Raw genomic sequence first — 11,710 nt, 5'->3', positions numbered from 1 at the left:
AACAATATGAAGCTTTTTCAAGAGACTCCTAGCATTACTGTTGAACACTTGTCTAAATCCTTTTACTACCAATCAATATCATATGAAATACCTGACAGCAGAATTGTTTGGTAGCTCAGATATATAGCCCATAGGATTTCTTTCTTCCTTTAGATGTTAATAGTAAAATATACTTGAATCAATAAAGGCCTTACATTACTTGGAATTAACCATATATGGATATATACTCATCTCCAATGTAGACAGTTTTACTGTGTGGTGGATAAAATTTAAGTGTTTTAAAGGTATAGTAGCTTCTTGAAGTACACAAGCTTCAGTATGAAAGTATATTTTTGTTGAAATGTTAGATTGTTTATAGGATAGATGGAAGGATCAGTATAATCTATGAATGAATTGCACTAATTCAACCTATGTATCAGACGTCCTTTTTTAATTACCATGTGTTTGTGCACTGACTTGTATTTCTGGTAACTTAGTGCAATGGACTATATCCCACATGTAAGCAAGAGTTCATTCTTTTGAGCCATTTAATGAAATGGAAATATTTTAGATTACATTTAGTTAAAATATGTTACATTTTCACTAATACTGTTATGCAGTGCTAGAAAGGCCAGTGGAATGCATTTTTATAGATAAAATTTATCCCACTATGAATTCTACTTCATGTATAGAATGAATATCAAGTAATAGAGGAGGTCTATTATACCCATTATTTTAATGAATACTTTCAAGAAAGAGATTTATTTTGCCATATTACTTTTTTAACTATTCATCAGTGCGTAGATATATAGATCAGACAAGTTTGGACGAACAGCTAAAGTTTTCATAGTGTTCTTGGAAAGTGGAGAAAGAATCATTTATTTTGAAGTAGAATACTACTCAACTTGGGTCAGTGTTTGCGAATCTGTTTTGAGAGGATATGAAGTTGCTTGTCAGCCACTTAAGGAATTGTTAACAGGAAAGGATAATTTGCATCAGTTAAAAAATTAAGCCTTGGGATTACTTTATTTAGGGGCTAAATTACTGCCTTAATCAGTTGCAGTGACATCTCTTAACTTATATACAGCAATATACAGCACTATTTTGAATACAAGGAGGGTAATGTTTCATCATGCACCTAATGTGGTATTATTTATGTTGACCATAGTTTTTAAACAGTGATGACTGTGAAATGCATGGAAGTTACTAAAGGGAATAAAATGTCTTTAACACATTGAGGTGATAAGTTTTGTCTTTTTGAATAAAATACTGAAAAAGTAGTCCAATATTAATAAAAACAAAGAAGTATTGGGCGATTTCAAATTTTCATATTTATGCAGGGTCATATAGTTTAGGTCATGCCTTGATATATTTTAACATTTCACTCTGATATTAGTTATAAAGTGACCTTGCTGATATGAATTCAAAATAATTTTTTTAATAATCTTTAGGCCATAAGAAAAGTTTCAAGACTGAACTTATTATGATAATTTCAGTGTAGCCAAATGTTTTAATTTTTAATGATCCATCTGGAACAATCTTTCAGCCTCTGTTAGTTAGTTATAAATGATTTGTTTAACCAGACCTCTCATTTATAACTAACTAACAGCGGCTGAAAGATTGTTCCAGATGGATCATTAAAAATTAAAACATTTCAGCCTCTGTACTCCTTTAAGTAATCTCTCATAATCATGAATTTGATTCTATAATACTCAGAACATATTATAGAAATGAATATGAAATTCATTTTCACTGGGAAAATGTTACATGTAGTCAAGCAAGAAAATCGAACTTGTAGAAGCACTATGTTGGTATGTAGTCATTTCCGGGTGTAATCTCATCTTTGCAGAGATCAAATTTAATGAACAAAAAACTTAAATCCATGCAGTCTGTACAGGCAGTCCTCACTTATAGGCGACGCTGGTTAACGGTGCTCCAGTTTCCGGCGCTTGGCGAACAGCATTGTTAACCAGAATTCTGGCTCAGTAAGCGATTTTCGGTGTCCGTAAGCGGTTTATTGGCTCCGGTAAAAAGTTTATCGGCGTCAGTAAACACGGTTTATTGGCACTTATGATGTCATAAATGCCATTTATTACCATAATTACTGGCAATTTTCGGTTATCAGCGATTTTCTGTTAGCGGCACTTGGCCGGGAACGGAACCCCTGCCATTAACTGGGGACTGCCTGTACATGTCTTTTTACATACAAAATACTTTTATGCCTTGGTACTTGTTGCTGCTATTAAGAAAGCAATGTAGCTGTTGATGAGACAGATGAATGAATACAATTTTAAAGATAATGGCCAGCTTTGAGAGATCTTGTCTTTTTTACATACATATGAGTGATAATAGTAACAGTTGTAGTATGCAGAATAAATTTTATTGGAGAAAGAAACCTTGCGTATTGATCAGAATATTTCTTTTACTTTATCTTAATTTTATTTTGGACAAAAGGGTAAAATGCAAAAATTGTATGGGCAAACCCTAAATTAATATGGCAGGTTTAGTTTTAAAAAGTGGGAATTACCTTATTTTGTTTTATACAGTCACACTCAACTAATGTGTAAATTGAATGTCATGAAATTCAAAACACTTATATTGAATGGCAAAATACATTGTGCTATTTGCATATGAATGCCTCAGCTATGCACATCCTGATGTATACAGTACATAGCATTGTAAATCATTGCTAGATCATGTTTGCTGCACTATCCAAGGTAGTGTATAGCAGTACTATGTAACAATTTTCATACTGTTTTGTTTAAGGAATAATTTAAAAAATATGTACATGTTAATTACTGAACAGCCATCATAGCTCTAGTGTGTGTAACCAGCACATTAACCTGATGTTTTGTTGTGTTCAAGGCTGACTACTACAGCTAAATATGGTATTTACTCTTATACAGTATATACTGTATATGTCCCTCATTTTCATCTATTATGTAATAGTAAACTTTCCTAAATATGCCAGTCATTATAGTTTCAGTATCAGTCATATTTATTTAACAGTGAAGTGTGCATCAGTAGTTGTTGTAAGTTACGATATGTCACAGTTCTGAGTTCAGTCTGGGTTAATAAAACAGCATATTGTAAGTAAGATGGTAATAGTAACATACAATGCTAATGCTTTCTTGTATTAAATTGAAGTGGTTTTTTTACACACTGTAGATTTTTGGTATGTATGGCACACACACACACACTCACACACTAGATTAAAATTGTGTGTTTTAGAATGTCCAGTATTTCTTTTTCATATTTCTCAGCATCACCTGTGGGGGAGATTACTATTCACCCTTCTTCCACAGATGTGGCACTAGTGGCACAGTTGGCAAGGCCCAACATCCAACAGGGATTCCCTTTCTCTCAGGGAAAGTGGTGGGTTTGGAGACTTGGATGCTACCAAAAGTTGTTTTTTCCTATGTCAAAACCTGTTTTGATAGCATAGTTGCTGTTTCATGATCAAAGGAGCATATAAAAGAAATTGACAGCTAACAATATGGCCTAGTTCTTTAGAAAGGAATTCTAGCTACCCAAATGAAAACAGCCCATGGTGAAGTCACTTAAGGAATTACCTTTACTCTATTATACAAGATTCCCTTAAGGGATTAATAATGAATAAAGATGAAGAAAGAACCTGCATGTATGTTAACTATATGATTCAGAGGTGACTTAACGTGACCATGACAGGATGGGATGCAGGTTAACTTTACGTAGCCATGACAGGATGGGATGCAGGATGACTGTTCTGGACTGGGAATAATGTTTTATTTGTAATACTGTTGTGAGTTCCCACAGAAGAATATGGGATTTCCTCTTCAGTGGATTCTCATTCTTGGATAGGAATGAGGTGCCAGAGGACAAGCAATTGATGGCTAGTCAAGTGGGTGATGAAGCAAGAATACCACCTTTTTGGAACATATGGGTAATGGTCATATTAGGAAGACCGAATTGACGAGATGATGGGAGTCAAAGAACCTTAGTTAAGGACAAGGGAATTGATACCCTTGCAGGAGCAGGTCTTTCAAGTGCAAGGAACAGAAAGATGGAACTAAAAATTTTATTATTGGGGTGTGTGCCAAACCCATAGAGCAATGGCTTGATAGTGCAGCCCTGTACATCTTAACTGCCATAGTGGTCAGGGTATATATCCTCAAACAGGTGTGTGAGAAATATTCTTGTAATATTTTCAGTTATAATTTCAACCTGTCTCTGTGTGTTTAACCATGCCATGTGGAATAGTATTGCCAAGAAACAAATGAACATACCTTTCATTGTGGCTCCCTTTAGAAGAACCTTTTGAAGATACTTCTCTAAGGAGGGGTTTGGTTGTAGGAAAATCTCCTTGAGGGATGGAGGGGGGATATGACCATTACCATTCTAGTCCATTGGAGCTTATGTTGTGTTACCAAGAGGGAGGGCTTCCATTGCATGTGGTGCTTCAGAAGATGATGATTCCCAACTTCCAGATCCTATTGAGCTTTGTCGCTTCCTGTCCCCTTAATGGGCATTCCAGGAGTTGCCTTTTCTTTCCCCTCAATGGGTACATGTCCATCCACCATGAAAGGGGTGCTGCTGTTGCTGTAGCTGCTGCTGTTGTTGTCCCCTGCTGTTGCTGGAGGGATCCCTTAAGGACAACTGAAGTGTATGGCTCCTAGTTGTACTGGGGCTTCATGGGATCGAGGGTGTGTGAGATATTGTCTCCTTGGTTACAACTTACCCTCCAGAGTAGATGAGGTGCAGTTCTGTTTCAGGTTCATCCTATGAGTTCTGTAACAACAGAGTCCTCATAGAGATCATGACAAAGGAGAGATATACAACAGTAGAGTAACATTGGGGAGCAACCATTTGGAGCCCCCAGGCCAAGGGGTGTCAGTCCATGAAATCATAGAGCATTCCTAATAAGGTCTGCATGAAACTTTGTAACCACAGCCAAGTTAGCCTTAGAAGACCCAGGGGTTCCCTCCCCAACTGAGATTTTGCCCATAGAGGCAGCAAACTGTGGGTTGTATATACTGTTCCTACTGACAAACAGCAGATTATGCAGTTTGCAGTGGAGTGAGCAACTTTGGGCTTAGTTTATTAGCAGCCTTGTAGCAAAAAAAAAAATAATTTTGAGAAACTATAGAATACAAGCCACATGTATATGTCAGGTAAGAGGAATGTGTACTGGCATGAAATGGATTAACTTGGTTACTAGTATGTAACAGTGACAATCGGTTAAGAGACAAACTCAGTGGGAAACGTTCTTTTAATCATAAGTATTGGTGTGATTCCTTTAGCTTATGATTTAAGTCAGAGGTGCCATTGACATCTGGTTAAGCAGCAACCTCAGTGACCGCTGTTCATTAAAGTAGAGGTATTGTGGTAATAATATGGCATTTAGTTTTTTATTAGGTTAATGTTCTCCTGTGTTTGAGTAATAAAATTGTGTAGAGACTGGTTGGAGTTCTCTGGTGTACTGTCATCAAAGGTTATTAATTTAGTGCTAACATTTTTTAGAAGACCAAATATAAAAATGTCAATATGACTTGCACTAGAGTAGATTATGTTGAAAGCTAGTCTAGCAAATCTGATTTAAAATATCTCATATATAACCCATATTGTGTGGTACTATATTTTAAATTATTAGTAACTAGCAGTATTGTTGTAAAAAAGTTTTTCCAGATCTAAATAATATTTCTTAAATTTGTAGACTTGGATATTTTATATTGAAAGCTAGCCTTGCAAATCTGTTTTAAAATACCATATAAATGAGCTGTACTCATATTGGGTATTACTATATTATGAATCACTGTCAAGTATCAGAATTGTTGTAAAGAATTTGTTTTTCCAAATTTACAGGTATTTCATATATATGTAGGTTTTGGGTGGTACTATATTTCAAATTATTATTAGTATTTCTTATATTTGTAGGCTAGGGTGTTGTACAATGAAATCTAGCAAAAAATCTATAATAAATTACCACATATATAAGCTGTATTAAGCAGTACTATATTTTAGATTATTATGAACTCATAATTTTACAATTTTAAGAAAGTTACTGGAGTATTTATTATATTTGTAGACTAGGATATTTTATAATGAAAACTAGTTTAACAAGTGTAACTTAAAATGATATATATATATGGGTATATTGGGTAGTACTGTATTTTAAATGATTAACTACATAGCTATACTCAGTGTAATAAGTCCAGTGGCTAATGAAATTTGCATAAATCAAAATAAAAGTACCACCCAAATAAGCTATATTGAGTGGTATTGAATTTCAAATTATTATTAATTTTACCTTGGCAAAACTAATATATCATTCAAATTATTAATTGAGTCGAAATAATGTTTTAGGAAAATATTTTGTACATCCCACTAAGGAGCCATAAGAGATTTGCTTAACAGGGGGTTATAATGCCCTCATGGCAGATGAGCATTTGTGAAAAGTAGATCCATATGATAGACCTAAGGAGTCATGAAAAAACACCAATATAAAATTGAACTTGGGGAGAATTCTTGTATATTACAAATCTGTAACATTACTGAGATGTAAGGATATATATTGGGGAACTTTGCAAATCAAGGTCATAATTTTAATTAGAAAATGAAATGTTAGGCTGTAACAGTACAGGCAGTCCTCACTTATTGGTGGCATCAGTTAACGACGTTCTGGTTTTATGGTGCTTGGCTAACAACATTGTTAACCAAATTTTCGGCAACTGGAAGCGATTTTCGGGGTCAGTAAGCGGTTTATCAATGTCGGTAAGCTGTGTATCGGCGTCAATGAGTGGTTTGTGCTGATAAGCGGTTTATTGGTGCTTATGACGTCGTAAACTGTATTTATTACCATAATTATCTGCGATTTTCTGTTAGCGGTGCTCGGCCGAAAACTGAACCACCCACCGTTAACTGGGGACTGCCTGTATTTCTTACATTGTAAGCTAAGTAATGTATGGAAAAGAAAAGCTTTGTCAGCTGAAAACATTTAGTAATAACATTCCTAAAGTGAATGGGAAGTGAGAGGAGCATGATTCACTGTCCTAACGATGGCTGTGCAATGGGGGTGATGCCCTAGTCAGAATAAAATTGATGACAACTTCCAAAATACAGAAATTTAATGAAATACAACCCATTCAAGCAAATTTAAGACTGTGTACATAACTTTCCTCAGCAGACAGTAGTGACATTTTGGTGATAAGGCACTACAATTGAAACAAAAAACTCTTGGATCCAAAAAATTCAGATTTTTATAATGGCAGACCTAAGAGCAATTGTGGAACTTGGCCAAACAGTGCCCTTGTTGCCCCATCTTTTGAAGAAGGGTTGATCATAATCTTCTGGGTAGTCATTATAGGGAGAATAAAGAGCCTCCCTGCCCTGAGTCCTTTCATATTCCCTCACTCTGCCAATAGTGACACTAACATCTGGGACCAGCTCTGATACAATTTTGTATATTAGTTGGTCTGTCTTGTGGATGCCCTGTGTGTGTGTATGTATATGTGTGTATATTATGTTTATATAATATACACAGATATATGCTCTATTATACAAGTATATTAGTAATTATACTTTTTTTTATTTTTGGTTGGAGTTGCATTTTTGGGTTTTTTCAGTCATCATCAGTAATAAATTTCACATGTAAGATTGTTTTGTGTTTGGTTTGATGGAGGATAAAAGGGGTTTGAGTAACTTGATGTTATTTTGAAAACCTGTTGTTTAAACTTGAAATTTGTTAGTATCTACAGTAGAATAATTTTCTTTACTTTTCATAAGTATCTTGGTTTATAGGATTCATAATTGCTTTTTAACAGAATAAGCAAGGATAATGTCTGTTTTTATTTTAATGTTATGCATAAGTTACAGCTTTCTTCACAATTTTGAAGCATATATCAGGATAATATCTAACGTGTAGTGGTAGTTGATCAGTACTGGTTGCATTCTCTCAATATATATCATTTGCAATTGGTATTAGTGCATGAAATATAACTGCCAGATTTTTAGCCAGTGTATAGAATTACATTCTTCCATCTTTCCATAAACAAAGGAATATTAATTGAACCATTGGTCATAAGCGAGCAAATGTTTTGCCATCTGCCTGTAAGCAAGGATTTTTTATGTCCATGGTCATCAACAGGTAAGTAGATATAGTCTATGGCCTTATGTTTTGTTGTTTGTTACTTGATAGCTACATCACACATTCATAGTTCTTTTTATTCAATGAGTGGAGATTTGTGTTGACTTGAAAATATCAAGGGTTATCATTTCTGATTCATACCATGCTATATCTTATTATTAGGTCTTTCTGGTTTGTGATGTACATAATTTCTTTCAGATTTCACACAAAAACTGTATGAGTGATGATTTCTAAGCTACTCTGTTGCTGATTGGAGTAATGTAAACTGATGAATAATTTGCTCTGAAATTTTTAAAAGTGTAGGGTAGGTATTCATGTTTAGAAAGCTAGTTATTTGTACTTCAGAACACTGATTATTATTGTATTTTGATGTTTCTTCCAAGCCAGTGAATATTTTAGAATAAAGTGCTGTGGTATATAAATTAAGGGATTATCAAACTGTTTGCCTTTCTGATTGAAATGAATACTTTAGTACAGTGTTGGAAGATACCCTGAAATATTTTTCTGTTAATAATTCTTTAAACAGCCTCATGTGAGTGTAATCTTTATAACCGAAGTGGATTCGGTGGGTACTAATATTTTAGCAGTTTATTATATCATTATTTTCCTTGTACATGCAACAATTTTTTAATATTTAGTGGAAATATTTTCAGATAGATTCTCTAAGGATTTGTTCGTCACTTTGGTTTTCTCTCGTGTTTGTTAAAAATCTAATTTTTTTCTTTGTATAGATTACCCATTTGGTTATGGAAATCTCATGATCAGTATATTAGAGAATTTTAACTGAAGAATATGTTATATACCAAGTTTTTGAAATACTTAGTGAAGTTGTAGTGTCCATGATAGTATTTAACTTATATTAATAGGGAAAATTGATTCTGCCAGATTAGTCTGGTGTGGTGCTAGATACATCTTTCATGATCATCCACATTGACTTCACACTCCACACATAGCATTTAAAACATATTCAAGTTTTTCTTTTGAGTGTGTAGTGTTATAAAGAGTGATGTTTTTGTTAAGACTGTAATATATTAGTTTTGTAGGTAGTTCATAGTACTGTATGTTTGTTACATTACATTATCTGCTTTTTGTTTTACTGCAGATAAAACCAGCACACTGTTTTCTTTTTCTTTTTATCTGGTTTGCAATTGCCATCTTCAGGAATATATTTTAGGCCTATGACCAAGAGATGTGTTATGAAATAGCAAGAAAGTGACTTGAACAACTTGAAGAGGCAAAAAGTCAGATTGCACAGCACTGCAGACAGCTATTATGTATACTATGTTTTTGCTAGAAAGATTCAAACTCTTTTTATCTAATGTAAGAGTATAGCTTTGAAAGACTATGGGTTCACAACCAGTTTTGGTTTTTTCTCTTTTCTGTTATTGCAGAAAGTTTTTTTTTCTCTACAGTTTTTGGGTCATTTAAAAATTCTGTTACTTATACGATCATCTTTTGTTAATTTTTGTAAGACGTTGTGGGGTTGACCTGCTGTATTTTACTTACTTATGTATCCAGCTAGTTTTTAAGTTTTCACAGAGTAGGCTCACTAATAAAAAACAGATGTTGGTAAAGCATACTCATAAACCGTGATTCCTTGTTGTTGGTAGGGGGCATCAGAGAGAAACTTATTTTTATTTATGTACTGTACATCTCAGTACGTATATAATTGCTGTAGCTGTCTTTCTTGTTTTCCCTTAGTCTTTTTTTTTTTTTTTTTTTTTTTTTTTTTTTTTGCCCGTGAAGACTGATCTGGCAGTGGAACCAGTATGACCTACGTTATTGTTGAGATTATTAGTTGAACATGGAGGATGAGATTGGATAAGATGCATTGTTAGTTCTAGCAGGGAAATGGGAAAGGCTCATAGAAATTTTGATGTTACTACATCATAACAAAATTTAGAGTGAGGAAAGTGGCATATATATCAGAGGAATTTGTGAAAAGTGTTGGTGTCCAGTGAAGTTCAGCACTGAGCCCTTTATTTTTTATCATAATATTGGAAGAAGCTACACAAGATTCTAGAAGGGGATGACCCTGGGATCTACCATACACAGAGGACCTGGTGTTAAGAGCAGATTCAGAGGAAGTTCATAGAAATGTTGAAAAAGTTTGACAAATGGAATGGAGAAAGAGGATTGAAAAGTACCATATTTCTTAGTGTTGAAGGCACTATTATTTTTTCTAGAATAATTCAATTTACCATGTGTCCTAGAGGCTGAAGATAACATTTCCTCTTGAGAATAATTCTCAAATTTACCATGCTAGAGGTTGAAGATTACATTTTCTCTTGGTTCAGCCTCACCCCAGAGGAAGTTGTCTGCTAGACAGTAACCAGAATGCCAGTATATGACCTCAGAATAAAGTGTGTAAGTTATTCTTAGTTGAAATAGTAAATAAACAAAAGCACCATTAAAAAGACAAAAACATAAACACAATCATAAGGTATATAAGTATTACCAGTACTATTTTTGCTCTTATCAAACAGGTCTAACTTTAAGGGAACATTATGGCTTATGAAAGTAATATATTGTTGTGTTAAAAGGGTTTACTGATAAATCTTATTAGAACAAGACTGTCATAATCAAAGTGGAAATTTTGTAATAATAATTTCTTCAGGAATTCACTTATAACTTTTTTATGCTTTAACACCATGCAAATTATTTTCAGGTTTTCAAGATTAATATTTTTTTATTTGTAATACAGTATCTATATTTTGTGGATTTTAATCTCTTATTCTATTTTTATTTTGCTCTATATAATATGTTATGTCCGTGCCGCATTTTAACCAAGTGTAACTGTGCAATAAAGCATTACTCCATATTTATAATATTTCCTGTTGTGATGTTTAGGTTTTGAATGTAGGAAATTAAGAGAATTGCTGCATTAGCCAACATCCAGTGCTATCAGAATCTTAAAATACTGCACCAAGTATAGCCCCATCCATTGCATGCACTGAGACACTGTTGGCCAGGAAAATTTTGGACAACACAGCTAGACATATTTATGCAATAAACATGCTTCATAATTTGGCAAATTTCTCACTTTGCTGTTATTTCAGCTAAAGAAAAGCTTATTTAGAATTAAGATCAGTGAACTTGAAAAATGAAAAAACCAAGTGTTTTTAAAATAAGTGCACCAAAGAGACTACAATAATCAGTATGCTGTAGCAATCGAAGCATCATAACTAAATGCATTGAGACAGTTGAGTGTGCACACGTAATAAAAAACCATCAGTTTGTGAGTGCTGCCACTGTATTTTTGTTTATATTTTGTTTTCAAAGTTTGTTGGTCTAGATTGGGATGCATCTTTAGGGGTGGCTTGTCTCAGATGCCGGGAATTACTGGAATGCTGAGAAAAATTGGGCTTATGGGGACTGGAAAGTAAGGAAAGAAAATAAGTACAGTGAGAAAAATGGAAATTTGTATATGGTGGGAAAGGTGAATGGGTGACTCCAGTAGTTGGTACTGAATGTAACGGATAATATCATATTAGATGTCAAGGACAGTAAGAAAGAGACTAGCAACATCCTAGGTAAATTTGATGTAGATTGCTTGACTATTAATAGACACGAATAATTACTAAACAAAAGAATTTGCAATACAGCATG

The 11,710-nt window shown here is 34.0% G+C and overlaps 1 protein-coding gene across 8 annotated transcripts in view; it reads left to right on the top strand.

Annotated features, from left to right (window-relative positions):
- LOC136853998 (choline-phosphate cytidylyltransferase A-like) overlaps positions 1 to 10,922 on the top strand; it is a 345,853-nt gene extending 334,931 nt beyond the window's left edge. For 4 of the 8 annotated variants that reach the window (XM_067129978.1, XM_067129959.1, XM_067129969.1 and 1 more), the window contains one exon: positions 8,300 to 9,675. The gene's annotated coding sequence lies outside the window, so the exon portion shown is untranslated. Of the gene's footprint in view, positions 3,213 to 8,299 lie in introns of those variants that run through there. The other 4 variants (XM_067129988.1, XM_067129950.1, XM_067129998.1 and 1 more) reach the window with 3 other exon arrangements.
- The last annotated feature ends 788 nt before the right edge of the window (positions 10,923 to 11,710 follow it).

This window comes from Macrobrachium rosenbergii, chromosome 3, assembly GCF_040412425.1.
Source record: "Macrobrachium rosenbergii isolate ZJJX-2024 chromosome 3, ASM4041242v1, whole genome shotgun sequence".
NCBI classification, from domain to species: domain Eukaryota; kingdom Metazoa; phylum Arthropoda; class Malacostraca; order Decapoda; family Palaemonidae; genus Macrobrachium; species Macrobrachium rosenbergii.
Note: the sequence above shows the minus strand (reverse complement) of the source record. Positions and strands in the feature narration are given on the sequence as shown.